The 13,365-nt window shown below is 45.2% G+C and overlaps 1 protein-coding gene and 1 long non-coding RNA gene across 2 annotated transcripts in view; one reads left to right on the top strand and one right to left on the bottom strand.

The window, feature by feature from the left end:
* The window catches only part of LOC117194634 (transient receptor potential cation channel protein painless-like), a gene marked incomplete at its 3' end in the record, with an annotated part of 83,361 nt that overhangs the window by 55,855 nt on the left and 14,141 nt on the right, over positions 1-13,365 (bottom strand). The window lies entirely within an intron of this gene.
* On the top strand, positions 11,874-12,436 carry LOC117194402. Its single transcript, XR_004474813.1, has 3 exons — positions 11,874-11,913; positions 11,971-12,150; positions 12,204-12,436. It is a non-coding gene; the product is annotated as an uncharacterized LOC117194402 (long non-coding RNA).

The raw sequence follows: 13,365 nt of genomic DNA, 5'->3' as shown, positions 1-13,365 counted from the left end.
AGTGGCCTCGATTTTCAAACACATCGATGCTGACGAGACGGTCGTTGAGAAATGATTGTAGCTGAGAAAATGTGGCAAGTTCGGCAGAGCTACCGAGATGGAGCTCCCAAGCTTGCAGTGTCGTGCTTGGCAGTCTGGAAGTGAGATGATGAGCCATCCAATGCTGAACATATAGATTCTTGAAAGCATTGAGACAAACCGTCGCAACATTAAGCATATGTTTTATATCAGCAGACTGCTCCTTTGTCAACTGTGGCAAGTCATACAAACCGTTCATATGGTACATAAACTGCAGCCGTTTGTTGTCGTATCGCTTGAGGACGAGACTCCAAGCTGTTGCATAGTTATTTCCCGCAAGCGCCATCTGCTGAATATCCTCGTCGCGATCCGAGGGAAGAGCTTGCTTCAGGAAATGAAACCTTTGGACGTCGGACAGTTTCTGGTTGTTATGGATTAGTTGAACAAATGCATCGTGAAATGCCGGCCAATCCACAAACTTGCCTGTAAATGTCGGTACAGGTAGCTCGGGCAATTGCACTGATGATACAGATGGATTTGCTGGCTCCGGATTCTGCTGTACCGGTGGTGCTCTTGGACATACATTTTCGTAGGCCTCAGATATGATGCTGAATGCCGTTGTATAGTCTTCATCAAAGCGAAAGGCCACTTCGCTGAAATTACGCACCGTTTGATTAACCCTCGCAATGAGATTTGTCTGAATAACACTGAGATTGTCGATCTCCACCTGAGGATCGCCTTCGAGGTCGTGGGACTCGGCTGTTGACATGTTGCTGTTATATGTGTATGTACCTTTCTCACCCTTAGTTGCACTCTCTTTGACCTTGTACAAAATACCCACAACGAAACACTTACTCTGGTACTCGGGAGTGCTTCTCTTTGCTTAAAGCGTAGCTTAAGAGAACTTGCGAGTCGTTGTTGTTGGTGTTGTCCGAGCGGAGAGCAGAAACTGTGCTACTGTGAGCGTTGAGTTGAGGCCTTGTGTCTAGAGATGATATGCAGCAACAGAACGCTCGTTGGTCTCTTGGTCTCTGCTTTGCACGAGAGAGAGGCTGCTGTCTAACCGTCGGCTTGTGTTGTTGTTGTGTGGTGCTACTGTCCAGGCGCAGAGCTATCGTCTGGTCTTCTTTGTCCCTGCTTCGTGCGAGAGATAGCGGCTGTTGGATAAACCGTTGGTTTGCGTTGTGTTTGCCGTTTACAGTTGCAGCCGGTAAAATATGATTTTATTTGTACATTTAACTGAACGCGGAACGAGGTAGAATCATATGCGTATAGTACGAATTAAACGCGGTTCCCCTCATAGGCCACCAAAAATGTTGTGAAATCCTCGATACGAGATTTCAATGTTGAGCAGAAATGCTCTGGGGAATCTTTGCGTTTAATAATGTACTACACGATATAGACAATTCGAGATTTATTCATTTGGACTTCAATCAACTTAAACTTTAATCTTAATCGCGTATAGAGTACAATGTGATGGGTAATACGGGTTTAAGCGCGGCCGGCTGCAACTGCTAATTGTCGTTGTGATTTCGTCGAAACGCAAACGAAGACTCTTCATGGTGATCGGAAACGAGGTTACGCCGCCCTAGCATGAAACGACGCCGTTTTCCGAGTGGGCAATCGCAGTTAGAGCGCTCTCACTCTCTTTGTAGTTTAACCCTTAGAAAACCGTCCAGACACAAATCTGCACCTGTATCGACCAATCCTTTAAATACAACTTTTCCGTAGTTTACCGATTTCAACTCTAATCCTGACGAAGTGAACGTGCTTGATGGCTTTGTCCTACCATTCTCCAGAACTAGATTGGTTGCTTTCTTCTGTTTAATTGCCATGTCGACCTTGCATTGAGCAGCTCTATGTCCTAGCTGGTTGCATCTGAAACACCTGTTATCTCTTTTTGGACAATCCCGCTTAATATGCGACTCATCTCCGCAGTTAGAACACTTGTTAAACTTTTCCGCTGATTTCACTAACTCTTTTTCTCCTTTATTGAAGTGTGAGTCAAACTTCCCTTGTGATCTCACCGACCCTGTCATTTTCTGGTATGCCTCAATTTGCACCTTCATTTGCCTCATATTCCTAGCTTGATACAGTAAAGCCTTGTATGTACTAGAATCTGGAATCTCGCTGACAAAATATTCAATTAAACTTTCGTCCTCCATCTCGATTGGCTTTGCCAACTCCATCAGAGCGTATAGATACTCGTGCAACTTTTCGTTCTTCCTCTTCTGCCGCTTCCCTAGCCTACGATGTATCTCAGCTGATGACACCTTCACCCCAAATTCGTCGATCAATGCACCCTTTAAAACATTCCAATCACGAATATCGCGTTGACTTCGAATAAAAAGCTTCGCTGCCCCACTGAGCAATTGTTTGGCATAAATGAACACCTGTAATTGGTTCTATTCCACCGTGAGTGCACACTCCTCGAGTTCTTGTTGAAGAATGACCATCTCTAGCAATGCACGCATGTATTGACAGACATATGAGTATGTAGACGTATGTATGAGTGAGAGACGTAACGAAGCGACGTTCTCTTATCTCCCTTTTTGTTCTCCCTTTCGTTTCGGTCTCTATCTGCCTGCGAGCAGAGCATTTATTAGTCACAAATAAACCTTACATATGAATGGTTGCGTTTTTACTTTTCGGTACAAGAACTTCCCTTGCAACGGCAGCGAAATTCTGTCCAACAGGTTATGGGCCCAGGTTCGGATTTTGTAAATTAAAAGTAAAGTGATTGTTTTAGTTACGAACTATTAACATCGGTGTGACTCAGAGACTAAACGATAATCAGCAATGAGCGGGATGTATCAAATAGACAAATTAGAGGAGGGAAATTATGACTCCTGGTGTATTCAAATGCGGTCTGTGTTGGTGCACGCTGAATTGTGGAGTGTGGCATCTGGTGACCTGCTACCAACGAAAGTTCCCGAAGGTGTGAATTGGCGGGCCAAGGATGAAAAGGCGCTGGCCATGATCACATTGAGTGTGAAAACTTCACAGTTGGGATACATTAAAAATTGCAGTAAGTCGTCCGAAGCATGGAACAAATTAAAGAGTGTTCATCAACCAAGTGGACCTGTACGAAAGGTTCAACTGTACAAGAAATTGCTAAGCAAGCGCATGGACCAAAGGCAAAGCATTTCAAGCTACATTAATGAGTTCGTGGATATTCTTGATGGCCTTGGGTCAGTAGGAATCGAGCTAAATGATGAACTGCGCTCAATTGTTTTGTTGTCAAGCCTTCCAGAACAATTCGAAAATTTCGTTGTCGCCATAGAGACGCGCGACAGTCTGCCGACTTTCGATGTTCTATGCGTAAAACTGAAGGAAGAAGGCGAACGAAAGGGAAACACAGAAGATCAAAAGGAATACGCAAAGGCATATACCGCAGTACATAAGCCGGCCGCGCACAGAGCGCTAAAGAAGAGAAACAATACAATGATATGTTTCAAGTGTGGTGAGCGCGGGCATATGAAGGATCAGTGTAAGAAGGAGAGCGCAAATGTGGAAAGGGCAGCAAGAGTGGAGAACAAGCAGTGCAGTCTATTAAATGCGTTGGACGCAGATAATTTGAAAAAGAGTATGTGGTGTTTGGATAGTGGTGCCACAAGCCACATGTGTTGTGAGAAACAGTTATTCACAAAGTTCGAGAAACACACAGAAATGATTGGTCTGTCTGACTCCGGTTTCCTAAAAGCAGAAGGAAAAGGGGAAGTAGAGCTGAAGACAGAGATATGCACGCTGCTGTTAAAGAATGTTCTCTATGTGCCCGAAATGAATGGAAATTATTTCTCGGTGAGCAGCGCTGTACAGAATAAATGTTTCGTCACTTTTGGACAAGAATATGCACGAGTTATCCAAAATGGCGAATGCATTGTAAAGGCGAACAGAGTTGGAAACTTGTATATGTTTCGAGGAAAACAAAACAACTGTTTTGCGGCGGTTAAGGCTGATGGTGCCCTGTGGCATAAACGGTACGGCCACTTGAACATCAGTAGTATGAAAGATTTGATCAGCAAAGGAATGGTGCGCGGCATTGAAAATATGGTTTTCCCGGCGAATATGAATTGCAAAACATGTATGGTCAGCAAGATTCATGCGCAACCATTTCCTGTTGCAACCACCAGTAGAGGTCAAGATATATTGGAACTAGTTCATGCAGATGTGTGCGGGCCCTTTGGCACACAGTCGCTTGCTGGATCAAAGTATTTTCTAACCTTCATCGATGACAAATCAAGGCGTATATTTGTGTATTTCCTGCGGACAAAGGATGAAGTCTTCCAGAAGTTCGTCGAGTTCAAAACCCTGGTTGAACGGCAAACGGGAAAAAGTCTCAAATGTATCCGGAGCGACAATGGCGGTGAATTTGTCAACAAATCGTTTGATGAATTTCTGAAAACTAATGGGATTGAGAGGCAGCTGACAATGGCGTACACTCCACAGCAAAACGGCGTTGCTGAGAGGGCAAACCGCACTCTGGTGGAAATGTCAAGATGTATGCTGGTCCAGTCAGGATTAGGCGAATCCTTGTGGGCTGAGGCAGTCAACGCAGCTGTGTATGTACGGAATCGATCACCGACCAAGGCGCTGACCAGTATGACGCCTATGGAAGCGTGGACTGGTAAGAAACCTTTTGTTGGTCATCTAAAGGTTTTTGGCTCCGTTGCAGTAGCTTTGGACAAGGGTCCAAGGAAGAGTAAACTTCAACCAAAAGGCAAAGAATATCGCATGATTGGATATTCAGTAGCGGCTAAGGGCTATCGACTGTATGACCCTGTGTCTCATCAGGTGATTGAGAGGCGAGATGTTCTCTTTGACGAGATCCAAGACGACAAGGATACAGTCACATTCGAACTTCCGAAGGCAGAAGTTAGCATGCAGTCAGGCGGCGATACTGATGACATTGACAGCAGCGGTGGAGACAGCAGCCATGGTGCAAGCGTTGACGGGGAGAATCCCAGTAGCAGCGGTACTGATGGGTACGAGAGCGCAACAGAAAAGGTTGAGTTGAGGCAGACCAAGGCTGATTCGGTCCGGCAAACCTGGCCGTCCGAGAAAGGAGTACAACATTCTTGGTGCTCTGGTTGCCAGCGACGTAAAGATTCCAGTATCCTACGAGGAGGCGTTGATCAGTATTCATGCATCACATTGGTCCGAAGCGATGCAACGCGAATATGAGGCATTAATGGCAAACGAGACATGGCAGTTGGCAGACTTACCGGCAGGACAACGAGCAGTTGGATGCAAATGGGTATATAGCCTGAAACGCGACAAAGATGGTCAAATCGAACGTTTCAAGGCGCGGCTGGTGGCAAAAGGTTGCTCCCAGCAGTACGGCATAAACTATGCGGAAACATTTTCTCCAGTCTGCAGACTGGAGAGCGTGCGATTTATTCTTGCGCTAGCAGCAGAATTGAAATTATATGTCAACCAAATGTATGTATGTACGGCATACCTCAACAGTGACCTGAGCGATACGGTGTACATGAAGCAACCACAAGGGTACATTGATCGAGCTTATCCAGCGAAGGCTATGCTGCTTAAAAAGGCAATATATGGATTGAAGCAGTCAGGAAGGGAATGGAATTCGAAGCTGAATGGCGTCCTGACTAATCTGGGTTTTGTTTCCTGTGACAACGAGCCGTGCCTCTACCAGCAGAGAGGGAAAGGTAACTTATCGTTAATCTTGGTATATGTTGACGATTTACTTATAGCATGCCAGTCCAAAGAGGACATGCTCGGTATTAAATCGGCTATTTCAAATGCGTTCAAATGTATCGACAAAGGTGTTCCAGAGCTGTTTTTAAGCATGGAGGTGCACCGTGAAGGTGAGCTTGGGCCTATCACCATAGGCCACTCGCAATACATCAAGGAACTATTGCAAGCTCACGACATGGACAAATGTAGACCAGTGGCTACTCCGTTGGATGCGGGGTTCCAGGTGGATTGTACTAATGAGCAGTGTCAAAAGGTTGATCCTGTCATGTATCAATCCATGATTGGTGAGCTGATGTGGCTGGCACTCACAACCAGACCGGACATTTTGCATTCAGTTGCAAAGTTGGCCCAGAGGAACAAAGATCCGCACGCAGAGCATCTGGCTGGTGTGAAGCACGTTCTGAGGTACTTGGCAGCGACGATGAACTTCAAACTACACTACAAAGGGTGTCACCAGCCACTTACTGGATATGTGGATGCGGATTGGGGCGGCGATCGAACTAACCGGAAGTCGTATACGGGCTATGTTTATTTTTTGGCAGGTGGCCCAATTTCTTGGCGATCTGAGAAACAACGCAGCGTGGCACTTAGCAGCACGGAGGCAGAATACATGGCACTGTCGGCTGCGTGTAAGGAGTCCATATTCTTACGTCGCTTAACCATTGAAATTGGCTGTGGAGATGAAGCTACCTCAACTACCTTATATGGCGATAATCTGAGCGCACAAGAGCTGGCTAGGAACCCAGTGCATCACTCAAGGACCAAGCATATTGATATTAGATATCACTTTGTACGACAGATTGTAGAAGAAGGTCAAGTTAAGTTAAAGTATGCTAGTACAACAGATATGATTGCAGATATCTTGACCAAGAATCTCCCTAAGAGAAAGCATGTCGAATTTACAAAATTGTTAAGTTTAAATTGAGTTAAATGGAATTTGTAAGCATGCACGCATTGAGGAAGGGTGTTGAAGAATGACCATCTCTAGCAATGCACGCATGTATTGACAGACATATGAGTATGTAGACGTATGTATGAGTGAGAGACGTAACGAAGCGACGTTCTCTTATCTGCCTTTTTGTTCTCCCTTTCGTTTCGGTCTCTATCTGCCTGCGAGCAGAGCATTTATTAGTCACAAATAAACCTTACATATGAATGGTTGCGTTTTTACTTTTCGGTACAAGAACTTCCCTTGCAACGGCAGCGAAATTCTGTCCAACAGTTCTTCGATCCACTGTTTAATGTCTGGTGAACTTGTACCCGAAAACTGTGACACACTGCCTTCTACATCTTTCAACGTAAACCATGACCTTCCTGAATTAGAACTGTATGCTTGCCGCCTCTGACCAGATCCAATTGGATTTTCATCTCGCCTTTCATTTCCCCTTGCTTGTTCATTATTTGAGGCCACTGTTCTAAATGATAACTCTTCATTAATCTCATCTGCAGTCTCTCCCTCATCCCTAACTTCTTCATCGTTTTGATCGGTTTGAAAACCATAGTGAGCCGGCAGTCTGTTTTGCAATTCAACTTTTCTTCCGGTTCTATTTAAACCTATCTCGGCCAATTTATCGCGCAAATCTGCCACCAACAGTGCCAAAATCTCATCTCTATTAATTTTTACAAACTTATATGAAATATAATAGAATAAGAAATGGATCTATGCCGCTCGCTCGACAAAATACAGTTTTAGAATCCAGTTCCTCTCAGACCTTACAATAATTAACAGTATTCCGCTCTTTAAACTTGATGTTATGTTATTGAAAATGTAAACTTAACACTATGTTAATTACCACTGCTACCGCCGTTCTTGTCTGTCTGCTTCTTTGCAATATTTCGCTTGCACTCACCAACAACAGCCAATTCCAAAATGTTTTCGTTGTCGTCGCACCAACACAGCTCCAGAATTTTCTGTCGTCGTCACACCAACACAGCTCCAGAATTTTCTGTCGTCGTCACACCAACACAGCTCCAGAATTTTCGTCGTGACCAGCCGCCTTTTTCGCCGTACAGTACTTGCGAACCACTAGCTACCTTCTCTGCTCCACGCCTTTCTCCTTGTCCAGATGATGTCCACCGCCAACGATCCTGCCTATTGCACGTTGCTGACCATCTACCAAGTCTTACGTTGCCTTCAGATTGGGTACTGGGTCTCTTTATCGCCGTCTCTGCTGTTTACGCAGTTCCTCTCTATTCCTCTGCTTTTACAGTTACTGACTGCTGCGTCTCGTTTCCACGCACTCACTGCCTTGTCAATTTTCTCGTCGTCTTCTTGCTGCAGACTTTTTGCGTTGACCAGTTGCCTTTTTCGCCGTACAGTACTTGCGAACCACTAGCTACCTTCTCTGCTCCACGCCTTTCTCCTTGTCCAGATCATGTCCACCGCCAACGATCCTGCCTATTGCACGTTGCTGACCATCTACCAAGTCTTACGTTGCCTTCAGATTGGGTACTGGGTCTCTTTATCGCCGTCTCTGCTGTTTACGCAGTTCCTCTCTATTCCTCTGCTTTTACAGTTACTGACTGCTGCGTCTCGTTTCCACGCACTCACTGCCTTGTCAATTTTCTCGTCGTCTTCTTGCTGCAGACTTTTTGCGTTGACCAGTTGCCTTTTTCGCCGTACAGTACTTGCGAACCACTAGCTACTTTCTCTGCTCCACGCCTTTCTCCTTGTCCAGATCATGTCCACCGCCAACGATCCTGCCTATTGCACGTTGCTGACCATCTACCAAGTCTTACGTTGCCTTCAGATTGGGTACTGGGTCTCTTTATCGCCGTCTCTGCTGTTTACGCAGTTCCTCTCTATTCCTCTGCTTTTACAGTTACTGACTGCTGCGTCTCGTTTCCACGCACTCACTGCCTTGTCAATTTTCTCGTCGTCTTCTTGCTGCAGACTTTTTGCGTTGACCAGCTGCCTTTTTCGCCGTACAGTACTTGCGAACCACTAGCTACCTTCTCTGTTCCACGCCTTTCTCCTTGTCTAGATGATGCTCGCCGCCAACGATCCTGCCTATTGCACGTTGCTGACCATCCACCAAGTCTTGCGTTGCCTTCAGATTGGGTACTGGGTCTCTTTATCGCCGTCTCTGCTGCTTACGCCGTTCCTCTTGATTCGGTTTGCTTCGGTTTTTCTTCTCCTTTTTACCGTAGCTGCTTGCTGCCGTCTTCCTCACTCTCGCGCTGCTTTGCCAACTGCCTTTTGTTTGAATTTTCGCGCAGCAGAGTTTTTGCAGATTTCTTCCAGAATGATCCAAACAACGCCACCACAATTCACCGAGTTCTCGCAATATTTGTAAAACACAACTTTAGTTTGATGACTTTCCGTTTGTAATCGTTCAACTCCCGGACGAGCCCCCAAAAATTGTGGCCCCGGATTTTCCGTAGTTGTACTTTAGTCCAGGACGCCAGGTTTTATTATAATTAGTCTTTATTTATGAATATTATTTAAGATTAGTTATGATTACAACGGTCGCTGTGCTTTAAGTATATTTTGATTAATACAGATATTTGCGCTCGTAATTTGCGTGTGGCTGAGTGAGACTTTGGCACCGAATTAAATGGCGTCGATCGTTGAGACTGTGTTCTCTCCTCTCCTTGTTCGACGGCCGCTTCTAGTCTCTCTCTCTGTTACTTCCTCTGTTATCTCTACAGACTCTGTTGCTCTCCGACCAAATCCCACATGTATTAGCTCGGTCAAACTTTTCAGTTCTTAATGCTGAATGCTATAAGAACTACCTATCTCGATGCAGGATACGTTTTTCTCAGGACCCTAAACAGTTTTACAGCTTCGTAAACAGTAAGCGTAGAACGTCCGCACACCCATCCTCGCTATCATTTTGTAATACGTCGGCAAATAATGATCAGGCAATTGCCGATCTTTTTGCCCAATTCTTCCAAACCACCTATTCTGAGGAAAGCTACTCTGGTCATCCGTACCCATACGGTTTACCGAGGTCGAACGGCATTTTCAGTCCCTTGTTAAATGAATGTTCCCTACTTCATGATCTTCCACTAGTTAAGCCGGTGTTTTCACCGGGTCCAGACGGGGTTCCAGGTTGTGTACTCAGGTACTGCGACGAGGACCTCTCTGTGTGGACCTTTGCTTAAACTATTCACCCTGTCCATTGATTCTTCTTGCTTCCCCCCGATCTTGAAGGAATCTTTTATAATTCCTCTCCATAAAAAAGGTAGCAAGTCTGATGCAAAAAATTATAGAGGTATAGCAAAGTTATCCGCTATTCCTAAAATGTTTGAGAAGGTTTTAACTCCGCACTTGCAACATCTCTGCAAGTCACTTATATCTCCAACTCAGCATGGATTTATAAGGCGGAGATCAACCACCACGAACTTGTTAGAGTTTACCTCTTTCATTAGTAAAGGCTTTCAATGTTTCTAGCTATCTTTGTTCTAGGTCTCAAAGAGTCCTCTTCAAAAACTCCCTCTCTTTACCAGTAAAGGTTTCTTCGGGAGTACCACAAGGCAGCCATCTAGGCCCCTTACTCTTCACACTCTTTATTAATGACTTACCTTCAGTATTAACATACTCTCGAGTACTTATGTATGCGGATGATGTTAAACTCTGTGTCCAGTACAAGGACATTTCATTTCATTCTCGCTTGCAATCCGATCTCAATAACTTTCAGTCATGGTGTTGTGCAAACTTGTTACACCTTAATGCCTCGAAATGCAAAGTTATGACATTTCATCGTTCTAGCCCTTTGTTGGCTCCCTACACCCTATTTGGTGGTTCTCTTGAGAGAATTACCCTGGTGGATGATCTGGGTGTTATGTTAGACCCCAAGTTAAAGTTTTCCGAACACATTTCTACCATGGTAAATAAGGCCATGGGCGTGCTTGGGTTTATAAAGAGGTGGTCAAAGGAATTTGACGACCCTATATAACAAAGACTCTCTATACCTCGCTTGTTCGTCCGATCTTAGAATACGGCTCCTGTGTATGGTGGTGCCCTCAGTACAAAGTACACCAGGACCGTATAGAATCAGTACAGAAAAGCTTTTTACTCTTTGCTCTGCGGGGCCTTAACTGGGATGCGGGTGTAAGACTCCCATCTTACTCTAGTAGACTACTATTAGTAAACCTCCCATCCTTAGTTAACCGTAGAAAAATGCTTGGTGTGATATTTATGCACAACTTGATCAGGGGTGACATAGACAGCCCTGATCTGTTGAGCCGCATAAACTTCACGATTCCTATTAGACTGACTAGAAATTATATACCGTTGTTCCTTCCACTTTGTAGATCGAATTATTCCTTGCATGAACCGTTTAGGGTCTTATGCTCGGATTATAATTCCCTCTACCATATTATATCCACCACTAATTCTCTTCCTCTTATTAAATTATTAATCCTTACACACCTTTCTATTAATTAGAAACTGTAGTGGTATTTGTATTTTGATTGCATGCTTAGTTTCTTAGTAAGTTTAGTACTAATTTTCCTCGAATGTTAGTCTAATAGCTAACTTTCTTGCATGTTCGCGTTTGGTTCGGCTACGCACCGCGCGTCATGCGGCAGCGCCCCTCGGTCGGTTGGGCGGGAGGAGGGCTGCGTTTTGCCTGGGATCCGCGCGTAACAGCCTTCTGCTGGTGTCACACGGGCCACTTGACGGTGCAGTAACTGCATCGCCTCTTGAAAGATGCAGTCATTGCATGTCAACGTCCAAAGATGACGTTGTCGTTCGGTGGAGCCCAAGTTTGCGACATAAGTGCAGCAGGAGTGATTAATTTGTACTTTTTTTTCTGGACCATCAACGTAAGGGTAAGTAAATTAGTTACATTTGTATTATATTCTTCTAATAATGTATTCAGGATATTGAGGATATTGACAATATGCACGGTGATACGGAGGAGTCGGCCACAACTCAGGATATTGAGGATATTGACAACAATATGAACGGTCATACGGAGGAGTCGGCCACAACTCACTATATTGAGGATATTGACAATATGCACGGTGATACGGAGGAGTCGGCCACAACTCACGATATTGAGGAGAATATTGACAACATTTCTGACAATATTCACAATATTTCTGATTATACAGTCAATGATATGGAGTGTACTATTTCTGATGAAATATATGATTCGTCTGAGCCAGTGCACCACGTGGGGGAGAAGCAGGAGCAGGAGGTTCGGGAGGATCCGGACTTAAGTAAGTAAATAAGTAAAATTTTAAAAAAATACATATAATAACTTCTTAATTCTCCAGACATGTTTACTGAAGACATTCTTAGTACTGAAAGTGGAAAGGACAATTTGAAAACACCGATTTCCCCTAAGGCTTCGCCCCCCGTGCATGGCAGCAAGTGCAAACTATGCGGCAAAATGATTGGAAGGTTGAGCACCTTGGGAAACCACGTAATGAACCAACATTACACAGCAATAAGAGGTATGGTTTCAAGGAATTCGAAGACAATGCAAAAAATTGCTGCCATTTTTAAGGAAAAAAAAGTGACCGTGCTAAGACTATCAGAGCAAACTGGGGTGCCGGCCGAGTATTTGAGGGCGAAAGTCATGTGCAGCGATGACTATAAAAAAATTGGGTTCCGCTTGTGGGCCGTCAAGACGGATGCAGAGAAGCTGAAGGACATCAACCAATAACTGTTTCGATTTTTAATTTTAAAATTTGATTTGGCTTGAGTACACTGATCCAGAGAAGCTGAAGGACATCAACCAATAACTGTTTCGTTTTTTAATTTTAATATTTGATTTGAGTAGAAAAACTCGCCTGTTATTCGTAAATGTAACGACTGAAAATAAACTTATTGACTGTTTGTAGTGGGGCGGATCGAAGCTCAACTCTCCCACAACGCAATTGCTGTAGCCGTCATAAGATATGAAAACCGTTATGTTTAGTGGTATATATATAATTATGTGTGTGTATTTGGTTGGACGGTCGCGCGGTAGATCGGACGTCTGAAGCGGGGGTGAAATCGTAACTGCTTAACTCTATGCCTTATGGTGCTTTTTCTGCCGTGAGCGCCGTGTGGATCGTGGATTGTGGATCCGAGCGCCCTCCGAGCGAGCGAGAGCGAGTTGGGACCGGGGCGCACGGAGTTGGCACAGTGCGCGGAAATTGTTTACGGCTTTCCTGAACATCCTCCCCCCCCTTGCAGGATTGCAAAGTATAATGGAGTGGCCTATGGCTGGGCGTACGCCCCGGAAAAGGCGCTCTGGACTTGACAAGGACGTCGACTCAGTGTCGCTCCACGGTCGGATAGGCGGGAGGATGCGCAAAACGGGGGTTGCTCTTGAGGAATCTGTGGATGGCGCCGTGGTTCCTACGACGGGGCGGCTCGCGGGGAGACGAGTGTGTCGTTCGTCGTGAGCCGATGTAGATGGCGACGGTACAGTCGCGGCTGAGCGGGCTGGACGACGAGGGCGGCGTTTTGCATGGTTCGATATAGATGGCGACGATGCTCCCGAGGCTGAGCGGGCCGGACGACGAGACGTGGGTACGTGGAGTAGCGTGTGGTTGTTTTTGCCGGAGTGTTGGTGAGCCAGGCAGTTCCCGCAATACTGGTTGATAAGGACAGCTCGGAGTTTCTCTTCGGGGCTCAGGAGAAGAAATTGGTGGTAGGTCCGTAGCGGATGGTCCTTGGCA

This window comes from Drosophila miranda (genome assembly GCF_003369915.1).
Source record: "Drosophila miranda strain MSH22 chromosome Y unlocalized genomic scaffold, D.miranda_PacBio2.1 Contig_Y3_pilon, whole genome shotgun sequence".
In the NCBI taxonomy this organism is placed as follows: domain Eukaryota; kingdom Metazoa; phylum Arthropoda; class Insecta; order Diptera; family Drosophilidae; genus Drosophila; species Drosophila miranda.
The sequence above is the reverse complement of the archived record's forward strand: the minus strand, read 5'-3'. Positions and strand labels throughout refer to the sequence as shown.